This window comes from Athene noctua, chromosome 5, assembly GCF_965140245.1.
Source record: "Athene noctua chromosome 5, bAthNoc1.hap1.1, whole genome shotgun sequence".
In the NCBI taxonomy this organism is placed as follows: Eukaryota; Metazoa; Chordata; class Aves; order Strigiformes; family Strigidae; genus Athene; species Athene noctua.
This window is the reverse complement of record NC_134041.1, coordinates 17,697,632-17,711,809: the sequence shown is the minus strand read 5'-3', so window position 1 is coordinate 17,711,809 and position 14,178 is coordinate 17,697,632. Positions and strand designations below refer to the sequence as shown.

Sequence of the window (14,178 nt, the reverse complement as noted above, 5' to 3'; positions counted from 1 at the left end):
TTATAGGATATGCCATCCTTTGCTTTTGGTTGGCATATCTCTGAAGCCAGCAGGCACAAAGGGCCTTAGTAATGTCATCCTGCAGTTGTAAAGGAGCCTGAGCAGTAGTGCTGGCAATGAGGATGCCTGGGTGTCACCATCCCTCCATGTGCTATGGCTGAGCATGTTTAATGGCACCTAACAGCCTTTCTTCTATCAGATAAACTGAAAATATTTTTTAAAACCCCAAAACTCTCTTTCCTGGGTTGTTTGGGGTATTTTGTTTGTGTAACAAATGTCACTCAGTTGCTCTGTCATTTCTTACTTGTTTTATTTTGGGATTTTTATATAACAGCATAAATGCAGTGTTTTAACGGGAAGTGTTTGATAGATAAAGAAGAAAATATTTTTTCTTATTTATTCTCAAGACAGTGTAAAAGATGTATGGTTTAAAAAGAACCTGGAATTCTGAGTGATACTTCCTGGTTGAAGGTGATCTGTTAGAGCAGAACAGGCAGTCACTGTGGAAATCTGCATCATATGATGCTAAAATTTTACACAAGTTCAAAAATGATAGGGGAAGATCAGAGTTGGAGGAATCCATCAAGGGTTATTGTATACAGCTCTAGTGCTGGTGTCTCTGCTGGGAAAGTATTCTGGAGAAATATCACTACGTGCTGAAATGCTGGGGTTCCAACGCCAAGCCCCAAATTAAGGTTGACAATTGGGTGATTCCCAAAGCCCTTCACAAAGGGGGGTGAGTTTACCTTTAGGCTTCCCTCCAGGGTGCGGCCTTGCAGACAGAGCCCTTGGGTAAATGAGCCCCAGGTGTCTGCATTCAGTAAACAAGGGTCAGGTGTCCCACTGAGGGATAAAAGCTGGGACCCATGCAGGGAGGGGCAGTGTCTGTCTGTGAGGTGGAGGCACTTTGCAGAGTTCCCTGTTGGGGAAGGACCTCCTGCCTCCCTGGGACTGGGCTCCAGTCAGGTCTGGCTTTTGTAAACACGGACTGTGTAGAGATTCAGTGTGTGGCTTCCTTGGTCTTATGTATTTGGCTTGTTGACTCAGTTGTCTCCTGTCCCTTCTATGAGAGACTGCATGTCACCATTTATTCCACCCATTGTTGGTTGTGTGGTGTTGTTGGGGTCAGTGGGATTGATGTTGGTTATGTATAATCTGACTGACTTGTTTGTACCCCCAGTGCTACACCCATGTACTGACCCTTTTGTATCAAATACAGTCTGGTTATTGGTTTATCTTTATGCTGGCTGTGTCCTTTATGCTAGGCCTGATAACTGGCAAAACACATGATTACTTCTATTTGTGTGTTTCTCATTGTCTGCTGGACACTCAGAGTCTTGGACTAGATGGATCTTATATCTGACATGGTTCTATCCTCAAACACTACAAAAAGAAAACAGCCTGGAGAAATAACCTTATTTTACTAAAATATTTAATGATTTCTTTATTCTTATCCTCAGTGCCAGAATGATGGCAACGCTGACACTCCTATCCACTAGGATATACCTGTCCACAGGTTCTTAGAAAATCTAAATGATGATTGTATTAGAAAAGTGACTTCTGGAATTGACAAATTGTATGCAGGCCCAAGGAAAGGTGTTGCTTGTATGGATAGATAAATTGCTTTATTTCAATAGCAACTATAAGACAGAGAGCTGTTAGAACTCTTTTGTTAGATGATAGCATTTTCTGTTAAAACTAAGCAGAAGGTAGTCAGTGTGGTCATCTAATGACAGGGCTGTTTGTTCACATTTAAGAAACTGCTGGTTTAACTCTGTCCTATTCTCTTCCAGGCAGGAGGTACTGGTGAAATTCTAAGGAGACATCCCCTGTAACCTCTTGGGAGGGCAAGGAGAAATAAGGATTAATCCTCTACTGCTCAGGCAGAGTCCTAAATGCAGTTTTACAAAGTGGTGATAACAGACCAAAACAGCATCCTCTCAGGTAGGTGCACCTCTCCATTAGATAGAATGGTCCAAAGGAGATGTGGGTCCTTGTCCACTTACTTAAGACAGATGATCAGATGATACCTCCCATGACCTTCAGCTATAGATTCTTCTCATGTTTGTAGGCCCAGAGAAGGACAGATACTAGAGAGACAGGGAACTAGCAAATAGCTGTAATCTGGGCTGTAAAGAAAGAGTGCTGTAGAAGAGAGGAAGAAGGACTTGCTGCTGGGAAAGGCCGAAATAACCAAAATACACCACTAAACATGACTTAGAGGCCAAAGCAGAAGGGAACCCCTTTCTTCCCATTTTAGCAATTCCCAAGTGTTTAGTAGTAGTTCATTCACTTCATGATAAAAATCAGGAGATTTGAGGTAACACATTTTACAAGGCTTGTTAAAACTTGACAAAAAAAAAAACTTGGCCTCTAGCACAGCATGTTGCCAGCTGAAAGAAACAAGTGTGAGAGGAAGATGGGAATTAGAGCTCCTTGGAGAGGAGAATCTCAAGGGTTTTACAGATACCAGGTCTCAGTCAAGAAGGACCATGGAGAGAAAAAAGAGAGATTCTGTGATAGCTACGAACCCAGTGCTCTGGGAGGATGAAAGTCTGAAGGACATGCTGATGCCTGCAAGGACTGGCTAGAGGACACAGTCAGTGAGCATAGCTTATAGTAGATGCCTGCTGAGATAAAAAGTATGGAGAAAATCAGATAAAAAGCATATTTAAAATCTGCTATGTAACAGTTAGCATGTTTTAATGACTAGTTTTTTAACCACAGGCAGACTTTAAACTGAGCTGGTTCTTACTGGTTTTTGTCATTTTTTTTGCATGGTTATTAGAAGTTTGCATTGGCACCCTCTAAATTGTACCTGGATTCTGCATAAACAAAATGCTTCTGTTTCCAAGCCTGCAAAACCCTTTAACTTCATAATATTAGCATTCATCTCGCTGCTGCTCCTTCTGCTTCCGCTAGTCTCTGTTTGCATATGTGTAACCACCACACACTCACCAAAATATACTACCTCAAAAAGTGATTCAGCCTAATAATTGTGCCCTGGGGCATATAGCTGAACATTTACCTCAAAAATGAACAATTCTAGGATGTGAACTCGTGTGTATCATATACAATCAATCCTCTTCAGAACACTTAACACACTTAGAGCAAAATGTTACCCTGCTTTGTTGAAACTCAGTGTATGTTTATAAAAGTATCTGAGTAATGGTTTTGAGAGGTCCTTTAATATATTCACTGGAAAAAATGACAGCTTCTTGGGGGAAAAATTTTTGCATTCCAATATATGCAAATAAAAACAAATTTGAAGATTTAAAGTTTTAAAAAACAATAGATTATCAATGCATTCCAATTGTTAGAATTATGAGTGACGTATGACATATATGAGAAACTTAGCTGTAACAGTGCTGATAATTTTTCATAAGAAGGCTTCTTTAGAATGCTCATTTGAGACTGAAGAGAAACCTCTGGGTTAAGAAACTCATTAAGTTTCTAGTAGGTAGTTCTTTAGAAATTCTGTCTATTCAGGACACACAATATATAGCATAATACTCAAGCTTGGCTTAAGGCTCCATGTGATTTACAAAACAAAGTTTGACCATAAATGTTATGATAGTTTTATAGTTCTGTTTTTGTAGGAATGTCAACTTGCCAATCTGTTCTATACATGCATCTGTACCCATAGGTGTAATTCACTTATAAATATATATGAAATCAACTCTGTGTGTGCAAGTCTCTTACAAGGTGTTTTTATTCAATAGGTATCAAAGGTTTTTACAAAGGAAGTTAAGTATGATCATTGTCTCTACTTTGCAGGTGGAGAACTGAAACTAAGAAGGGCTTTGTAGATTTGCTGAATACCTAAAAGTAGTTCCCAACACTGAGTGGTGGTTTTCTAAAAAGCTTTTGACAGTGCGTGACAACCATAACTGCTGAACATTTGTGATCTGGTCTCTCCAAAACTTTGCTAAAAGTGTGTTATTACCCCAGAAAACTCCTATCTACATAGGAACAGATCTGTAAAGTGTTAGCTGGATTGATGTTATTTTGTTGATGTTCAGTTGGAGGTTTTGCAACTCAGGTCGGGGTGGAAGGCAAACTCCTGTTTTTCATGTGAAGTTGTTTACATCAATCCATAGCAGAGGCAACTGGCAATGATAAAATATATTAATATTTTAGATTCTGGACTTATTGTAAGTCTTACACAAAATTAAATCCTGCGCTGTAGTTTCCTTACTTGCCAAACGATAAGTATGTTGCCCAATATACATATAGACCAGAAGTGTATATATGTATGCATATAGATACAAGTGTGTGTATAAAATATATACATATGCCTCCATCTATGTACTTTATATTTTATGATCCATCTTTTCCTTTCTCTTCTTGCAGGAAATCATAATCTACATTTTCCCCTTCTCTTCTTGGGCTTCAGTTTTAAAGCAACCTTTGTGGCCATGGGTTTTGCTTTTACAATATTTTCTAAAGTGCTAACTGCAGTTAAGTGTTTATTTGAGAAGCTTAATTGAGATTAGCAAAAAAATCCTCATTACAGAAATAATTCTTCCTATCATGTTTAATTATTTAAATGTGATGAGTAGAACTGTTGAACCTGCAGCATCTGTGGTGATAAGATTAAAAAAACTGCGTATTTTGTCTGCCCTTCAGAACAGTTGCAGTTTGTTCTGACAAGATCCTGCCCAGGAGTTACGAGTTAGTTTAGTCTTGTTCTTGAGTAGCCGGTAGCTTTCACACAGATATATACATGATGGGCTGGAATACTAAGCTAGGTCTCAAGGCAGCATCTGCAGTATAGGTGGAAATGACTGCTCTAAGTTGCCTTTTCTTGCCTGTCTTGAAGTTGATCCACATCTATTTGATTCGTTACTTATTAAGCTAAGATCAGCAGGTAAAATGGTCTTCACAGAAAATGTTCTGCCAGCTAGTAATTTCTGGAATACAACCCTTGCCCTGATTCACAGCCCTTAAGAATGTAAGAGGTTGGTTTGGAGGTAATAAAACCTTCAAACTCTTGGCTGTGGTGAGGAAATTTCCCTTTCCCACTGTAGCAGTTCTCTAGCTACTCTGTGTTGCTCAAGCCTGCTGAAAAGCAGCATGGAATATTGTATATTAGAGTACATTATGCTCTTGAGAAAGTTATCTCCTAGCTGAGTTCCAAAACAATGGGACATTCTAAAATATAGTAATAAAATTGTGTACCAGGCTTATGTGCACAAATCTTCATAACAAACAGCAAATGGGGAAATTAGTCATAAAAATCCAATTTACCAATAACAGAGTTTGTGCCTGTACGCACTTGAGTACCACTTTGAAAATGGCCACTATAATAAAAAGGGAGTAATCAGATTGGATGGAAGCATTGATAATCAGTTTTTCTAGTAGGCTTTGGTAAGCTATGTACGTGCTCGTGTTCAGCGTATAATAGGACATTGTGGTATTGGTACAGCCTGGTTTCTAGCAAACAGTTACAACCAGTTGGGTCTGGTTCCTCTGTGTCTTCATTCAAAAAATGTAAAAAGCAGAACAATAGCATTATGGTGAAGCAAAGCACGAGGACATTTCAAAATTCTGGCAGGTCATCTTTAATAATTGATTGCAATTATACGCTTTTTTGCTCAATTTATTGTAAACTTCTGGCTGACTTGCTATCCTTTCATGGGCTCCATGGGCGAAGAATGTGTGATAGGCAGACTGGGCATAGGTAAACAGAAAGGACAGGGTGTTCCCCATGGATAGTGCTCTCTGTGGAAATGTTTATTTTTCTTAATGTTACTTATTTTAGTATCAAAGATTTATTAATGTGGTTATGAGGATAATCAGTTTAGCCAGAAGTTAGTGGGGAAAAAAAGTAGATTTTAAATGTCAAGTTATATTTATAGAAATTGCAGCATAGATTTCTTGTAATTGACAGTGTCCTTTAGATTGTCAAGTGAGATAGGATCATCTTATTTTCAATAATCTTTTATGTTTAAGGCGTTTCTTTAATGGTTTGGATTGCAGTTTAAAAATAGAAAGGCTCTGCTGCTGCTTGCTAGGGTACTGCAAACTTGATTTCTGAGGTTGCTGACAGCTTCTGAAAGATTTAGGAACTGTCAGCAGGAAACATCCCCATAGAATCTGTACTGTGAACTTTTTCTGGAAAAACAGCATCATTTAGCAGGTAATATATCTGCAATAAAAATACTGTTATGCAATAATGGCTCATTAATATGGTAAATCATAACATGGTCTTTTCTATTCAATTTAAAAAGGAACTTGTGGAAAGAAATAAGTTCCTACTCAGCTAGTTGGTGAACTTGGTTATTTTTGTATATTGTTGTTTTTTAAATTTTGAAATAGCTATTTGATTTGTATGGGAAATAACATTTAGCCATGACATTTTGTTTCTGCATAAATAAATTTCCATTTGGGTTTAGATTAGTACAATACGATTTTTCCTTTTTTTCTTCTGCCTGCCCCCCCCCTCCCCCCCCTTCCCCTTGAATATGCTAGGAACTGCTGGAGTACTTTGGTATGTAACTGGTAATTTATCCTTCACGTCTTTACAAACTTGTCAGTGCCTCATATCTTCCATAGTTTTTCTAATCTAAAATAATCCCAGTGAAATCCTTTGATTGTCTGTTTGGACCTGATCCACTTCTAAAGCAGGCATGTAATGGGCTTTATGGCACTTACTTGGAAGTAATTTATCCAACAGAGTGAATATAGATACTTGTTTTAATAAGAATATGCTTTATGGTAAGTGGGGACTTCTATTTAGTTAGCCAAAGGGAAAGTAGTTCATGATACAATCTGTTCCAATCATCTTGGACATTAAACAAAAAGTCAGACAAAGTTATTTATGTACATGCACTTTATTTGCAGTTGTTTTTTGTAATCTCTTGGTAGAACTTTAAAGCATTATCTGGAGGAAAAAAGTGGATGTGTATTTCTTAAAAAAGTAAACAGGAGTTTCACTTATTGCTGTCAGTGCTGCAAGTGCATATGTATTAAAGCAGTTGACAGTGGCAGCAGTGCTCAGTTTATCCTGGATAATACACTCTTTCGACATTTGGTGGTTTACATCTTTCTGGTGTGAAGGCTGATATAGGATGCTATAAAAGCATTACACTCTTCTTCTTTCTAATGTGGATTTTTTCTATTGCCTTGAGCTGCCTACTGCATGGATAAATAAGATGTATTTCTGAAGCATAAGGATTTCCATGCAGTGCTGTAGAAACTGTTAGGATTTTAGGAGGGATTAGAGCAGCATTTGGAAACTACATGGGGACATGCTTCCTTCAGTTCTTCTGACTGTATTGAGTACTGGACATCTACATGATTTGTTATATTATAATCTGCTGTTAGTAGGAAATATAGTTATAAACCTATAACTAAGCAAAGAAGGATCAATGTGCAAACTTTAAAGCATTCTGTTATTTATGAGTATGAAATAGTTGTCAAGATGTACTAACTACAATGCTTCATTTTCCTGCAAAATTGCCTTTTTTTAAGGGACTAATCCAAAACCTACTTGATTTGATTTAAAAACTACTATGGACTCCAGTGGTCTTTGGATCATGCCTCAAGGAAGGAAGGAAGGAAATCTCATTTATCCAAACAAAGTTGGAGCTATTGTGAACGCAAGGCACTGTTGAAAGGTCTCTGTGAGTGGGCTTGAGGTGCTTGCCTTAACATTATCAGTGGGTATAATAGATATTTTCAATTGATATTTTTTCTTCCTTGACCACCATTTTGTTTGCAGAAAATCTTCCAAAGTCTTTTCACTCAAGTGGATCACCAGGATGTCCCAAATAACTGATTTCATATGCAATTTGTCAGTTCACAGGAGCCTATCCAGCATTTTGTGTAGTAAAGTCTTCGTTGTGCTGAACAGTCACAATATTTTCTTAGCATTATGATAACAGACACAGATATCACAAATACTCATTCAAGAGGAATGTCTATGGCAATTTGAGTGAAGTCCTAGGGCTAAGTTTTAGTGCAAAGAAAAATATTAAAATTAAGGAAGGGCTTTTCTTATGGCTCTAGCTTCCAACCTCATTTACAGTAAGCTGGAAGAGTTTTTGATATAAGACAGCAGGTAGTGTGTGCTGATAGTTTCCCTTCTCTTCAAATATGTATCACCAGCTGGTTTATGTGACCCTGCTTGTTCCCATGAAGTCAATAATAAAACTGGGATATTAAGCAAATATGGCCCATGTACAGACACAAGTTGTGACATAGCCTGGAAGCTGCTTAAAGCTAACAGACTCATGGCTTCCTCCTTGCCACTGCAAGAAGTCAGAGATGAGCAGCTATTGGAAGTTGTATGGGTATCATGAACAGATTTTATTCAGCCACATGATACAAATAAAACCATCATGGTAAAGGGGAGAGATATTTTATTTGGGTCATGTCAATGCATTTCCATATTAGATCATTTAGAAACTCAGTTCTGGCAAATCACCAGTAAGTTACTCACCAGTATCAGAGACTTGTTGCTGTGTCCAGTCCTAACATGATATCAAATGTTAATAGACAGCTCAATCTCTCTTCAAAATTACATTTTAAAATGAAAGTAAAAAATTAAAATAGCTGTTTATTATATACAAATAGTAACTGCCCCAAAACCCAGAGGAAAACCTGTCTGAACTTCCTAGACCTGATTGTCTAAGGCCTGTTTTCTGGAAGGTGCTAATTGCCTCCTAAGGGATGCCAAATGCTTTCAAATCCCATTGAATTCAGTGAACTCCAATTGATGTATTTCAGTGAATTCCTGATGAAGTCAACCCTCTGAGCACTACAGACTCAAGGGCTCTCAGCAGCATTCAGGATCATGTTATACATGGACAGACAAAACAAGGTTAGTACAGCATCCTGGATGACAACCAGGGAGGTTAATAAATCAAGAACATCAATTAGAAATTGTGTAGCTGTACTATTCATCTATGTCTTCATTCTTTGGAGACAGATGCATCTTTAACTTCGTGCACTGTGAGTAGTCCCACTGATTTAGATATAGGGAACTATTCAGTGTGTGCAACTGAATATGCACCTAACTCCTTGCAAGGCTAATGCCTGAGGGGTTTAATCCTAGCAGATTTAAGAGCAGGGATGGGACAGTTGACAAGCTGTCTGCCGTTCTTCCATCAGCTAGACAGCTGAGCTTCCTCAGGAGCTGCCTCTCCACCACCACTGTTAACAGCTTGGAGCCCATTTTGTGGACTCCAGTGGTTTGGGTGCTGCTGCAGAGGCAGCTCAGCTATATGTGTAGGGGTTAGAGCACATAAGCATCAATGTGATAATGTCAGTGGTAACCCAAGGTTAAAAGTGCCTTCCCCTTGCAAAGCTCTGAAATGGAACCATGTTTCCAGGGTAGATGTGTACCCTTAAAGAAAATACAGCAAACACTTTTTAGCATGTCTCTGGAGCTTTTAAGACTTAAACCACTTACCCCATATTGGCAAATCTAGCTTTTCAACCTCCCTGGGAATTTGATTGTTACATTATATTGGCAACACTTATCTGTTACTGACATGCAACCACCTCTACAGTGAAATGCAGTAGCCATTTCGAAGTGACATTGTACACTCATGAGAAATGACAGGCATACTTTAATGACCACAGATCATCAGATCCTAGATTTAGGTCTTGCACAAAAGACCTTCAGATCTCCTAACACCTGGATCAAATACTGAATCAGAAGGAAGAACATTATCTATGGGATCACTAAGCTGTTCCTTCAGTCGTAAGCTTGCTTGGAGGTCTCCCTTCCAAATACTAACCAGCCCAACCTGTCTTAACTTTTAAGATCACAGCACAAGGTGGTATGGCTGCAGGCCATAACTCTAATGAAAACCTGGTACAGTGGGTAGATTGTTCCTGGATCTCATTATAGGCAATTGTTCCACTACTTCTGCTGTTTTTAATTCCTAAACCTAATATTTACCTCTGAGCATTCAAAGTTATTTTGAATTTTATCTTGACAAATCACTAAGGGGTCTATTCTTCTTTCAATGCATGCATTTAACTCTCATTAATGTTCATATGAGTTATGCGCAGAGCTCAGCTCCAGCAGGTTTTTCCAGCAGAGCCTGAGTCTCAACCCTTATATGGTGTTTCAAAGTTTCTTATGCTTCTGAACAAACATAAAATTCTTCTGCCTGAATGGAGCAGAACAGTGCTTCCTCCCACCCTCCACTGTGACCTTCTGGTCTGCTACACAGATCAGGCCTGCACTGCAGTGGTAAGGAGCCTGCCCCCTTTTCTTTCCCCATTTCCAGCCATGCTTGCATATGCATAGTGGGAATCCTGAGTGCCTGATTTAGCAAAGAACTCATTCAGACTCAGTGTTACAGAAGCCTTGTGCAAGCTTTTACTGTAGGGAAACTGTCGGCGGATTTTGTACTGAATCAGGCTTTAAATTATGCCTAACGTTCAGTTAACTGGAAAGGAAAACAAGACTGGGCATGTTGCACACCATTTTGACATTCTGTGAGCTCTCTGGCAGTCTTTCAGTTATACTTCCCAAAGATGCTTTTGCTTTTTTCTTCATATTCTTGACAAAGTGTTATGTATCCTGGACTGAGCCCGTGATATCTAGAAACAAACAAACCCTAAAGGAATTAATTTTTAGACACAGGAACCCAAAGGTTTAAGAGGATGAGTGTTGTTCATACTGTCTTAGCTACTGTAGCAGGAGTTGAGAGACTTAGCATAAAGGTTTTGGAAAATTACGATTTCCTGGGGCTTCTGCATCAACACTTTGATACAGTGCAGGTTACTTTATCAAGCACTGACTGAAGCAATCTCAAAGAAAATGCTGGAAATAGAAGGGCCTATTTCAAAACTTAAAAATGCCTCTGCAGGGCAAGGTGCATTCTCCTCTGCCTGGTGAAAGGAAAATAAATCTCTTCCTAATAGAGAAGAGCTGTAGAAAACAGACCTTGAAATATCAATGTCTGCATTACAGAGATCTCTGGATATTGTCATGAAATAGCCAAGTATGTTGCTTCTAACAGTGCAGGTAGAGCTGGCCAGGAAACCAAATTTCCATTCTGCCATAGATTTTAATGTTTTCTTTGAGGTTGGAGGAAGGAAGAGGGGAGAATTACCTCCCATTTTTGACAAAAGCCAAAACCACAGGAAGTATGGTATATCCGAAATGAACTGTGCTGCAGGGAACACTGAGCTGACTGATGGTGTCTGACATAATTTTGGTCAGTTTTAGTGCTGTGAGTTACAGAGAAGAGTCAAAGTGGAGGGATTTTGTTGGTGCCAGAGCTTCCAGGGCCCACAGTCCATCGTATGGTCTGTGAGAGCAAGAACTCAAGATTTCTAGACCACTTGGCTCCCAACTTGTGGACCAGTATGGGAGCCAGTCAGCCTGCACAGATATCACAAGTGAGAATCTGGAATCTCTGGGATTCAGTATGATGATAGATGTCATCCTGAAGACACCTACAAGCTACAGACCCTGAAAGCCATTTTCAGGGATGTGGCAAGGGTCCTTGATCCCAAAAGCTCTGGCTTTACTGAGGTTAACAAGGCTTCTGCACAGATAAGAATCCAGTTCTGAGAACTTCAGCGAAAAGACATAACAGCAGTCTGGGAAACTGGGCTTCCCAACAGCTCAGCAGACAGGCTGGCAGGAAGCCAGACATGCCAAGACCCGCCTGGACAAGAGAGGATTTCATCAGATGTTGGCTGAAATACAGACTTGGAAAATATATAGATTTTGATGAACCAGCATTTTCAACAAGCAAACTTCACTGGAGAATTCCCAATGAGCTCTAGTTTCCAGCAGTTGGAGACTGTTTTCATGTTGTTTGGTTTTAGGCCAGCTCTTCTTAGAAAATGCAAGAAAATGGCAATTAGTAAGTGCAAAACTATGATGTAGTAAAAGTTATCTGTTTGGGGGCATGGATTACTAATAAAAGGCTAGTTCCTAAATAAATACAGTTTATGTTCTGTACAGAAGGACAGGAGTTCTAGGAATTTGCCTCCTTTCCACTTCCTAGGTAGAGATACCTGGCTGGTCAGACATTAAAGGGGGGGGAGTAAATAGCTGCAGCCTCAAAAGAAAAAGTGCTATTTGATGTTGTGTTTTCTACTTCTTCCTAGAAGACAGAACTAACAACTTCATGATCAGTTACAGGCTTCCAATCTGGACTGCCTCTCTTGCACTCTTAGGAACTAAACATGCTACATAGCCCATGTGTGTTTCTTTTGTGGAGATTTCAGTTTATCATGTAAACAGAAGCCACTGCGTTTCTAATTCATCTTCTCATTCTCTTTTAGTCCGGGGACAAAAATGACTGTGACAGAGCCTGATAGCCTACCAGTCATCTGTGCCCTAGTTGTTTTACCAGGGTTGCTCTTTGGGCTTGTTTTGACCTCATAATATTTCAGCATCTCTTCTGTTTTCTCCCTGCTGTCCAGGTTCCTCTCTCAAGGTGCTTTTTGTCCTAAACCTTTGTGCTAACCTGAAGCCTTTCCCATTTCCCGTGTGTCTCCCCAGATTGTTCAGTGATGGCCACATGGTCATCATGTTTCTACTGGTTTCAATAACAGCTTCTTTTTTACCCTCAGACTAACTTTCACTGTTGCCTGAGAAAGGTGTTGTTGCATCTGACGTATCAAAACCTCCCATCTTTTTCCATGTCCTAGTATCTCATGTTAAAATAATCCACTAATTCAAAACATCATGCCTTGCAGACAGGCAGTCTGATATAAAAGTCACACATATACAAGCTTTCATATTTGAGAAAATTAAATAGAAGAGTAAGAGCTAATGACTGTATATGTGTAGTAGCCATGATAATGTTATTTTTAATATACTATTTATTTTTATTTTTTCCCCCTCTGGATGATTTTTCAGAGATGGTACAGTGAACTGTGCTTTCACCAATGGCGAGAGTAGCTTTGATGCTCTCAAATAACAGTTTTACCTTAGAAGGAACAATAACCAAGCCCACTAGTTTTTCACTAATTAGTGGCACCAGCAAGCTCTGCAGTTGTTGCCATATCTTTGTTTTAAAATAGTGAGCTCATTAGAGGTGGTGGACTCTGCTTCCATTAGAATGGTTAACAAGCTGCAACCCAGAACATTTCTACATGCCTTTCCACCCCCTCAGAGAATGCCTTAGTCATCTGTGCAGTTATAGCCTGTAAGAAAGACAGATTGTTTGCTGAAATGTGAAGGAATTTTACCATTCTGTGGTATTGGAATTAACATATTATTATTATTGGATTCCAGGCCTTTGTTACTTTGATGTCTTTATTTTGACTACAGTTCTGAAAAAAGCAGATCTGTGAAAGAACTTCTGGCTTAATACACAAACATAAAACATATTTAAGGGCAGTATTCTTGATTGAGAGCTGTGGGTATTAATATAACTAATTGGAGCTAAACTTACTTCAGTACCCTGTATTTACTGAAACAAATTGAGCTAAGCAATGGTTCTTTGCCTTATATTGGAAGGAAAACAATTGTCTGTTGTATATGTCTTTGTGTCAGGTGAGTGTTAGTTTGCTGGGCTTGTGCAGTTTCATTCTGCCACTCTGAAAAAGCACAGAGCTGCTCTGTTTACAGCAGTCCTGGGGACTAAGGGACAGCAATAGAAGGAAGATCTGATATCAGTAGTATTGTCTTTCAAAACTTGCAAGCTTTGGTGGAAGTCATGAGAAAAAGCACCAGATTCACATATGTTATTAGCAACATGGCAGAAATGAATTAGAATTCAGCCTGTCACCCAGTGACGAGCCAGGAGCCCCTCACACCTCAGCCCAGGACGTTAAAGGGTCAGCTGAGTCTTTCAGCTAGCTTGATGTTGGCCAATCACTTTCTGTATCCAGTCTTGCAAAGGCAGTTATGTGCTTAGCTCCATGTCTATTCTGAGTCCAGATGACCAGCTATTCCTCTAAAGTTGATTTGACCATAGGGACAACCACTGAATTTGAAATAAGACTCCAGAGCTTCTTATTTCAAGACCATTGACCTCAAGGCTGGGAGGGAGAGGAGGTCTTGCTTAAATTTACCCAATTAATAAATCGGTAGATGACACTAGCAGCTGAAAAGGTTGTCAGGTGTCAATAACTGTAAAATTCAAATAGCAGGCTACCTAATACTCTCCTGAAGAGAAGTCTTGAGAGCTAATTTATGGGAATTCTGAAGGATTAACTGGCTAACATCAATCATGCACTCTGGGTATA

General features: G+C 39.2%; 1 long non-coding RNA gene across 1 annotated transcript in view; it reads left to right on the top strand.

The window, feature by feature from the left end:
- Positions 1 to 1,801: 1,801 nt before the first annotated feature.
- LOC141960667 (uncharacterized) overlaps positions 1,802 to 14,178 on the top strand; it is a 152,352-nt gene continuing 139,975 nt past the window's right edge. The window contains exon 1 of the long non-coding RNA XR_012633681.1: positions 1,802 to 1,944. This is a non-coding gene — a long non-coding RNA (uncharacterized LOC141960667). The remainder of the gene's footprint in view (positions 1,945 to 14,178) is intronic.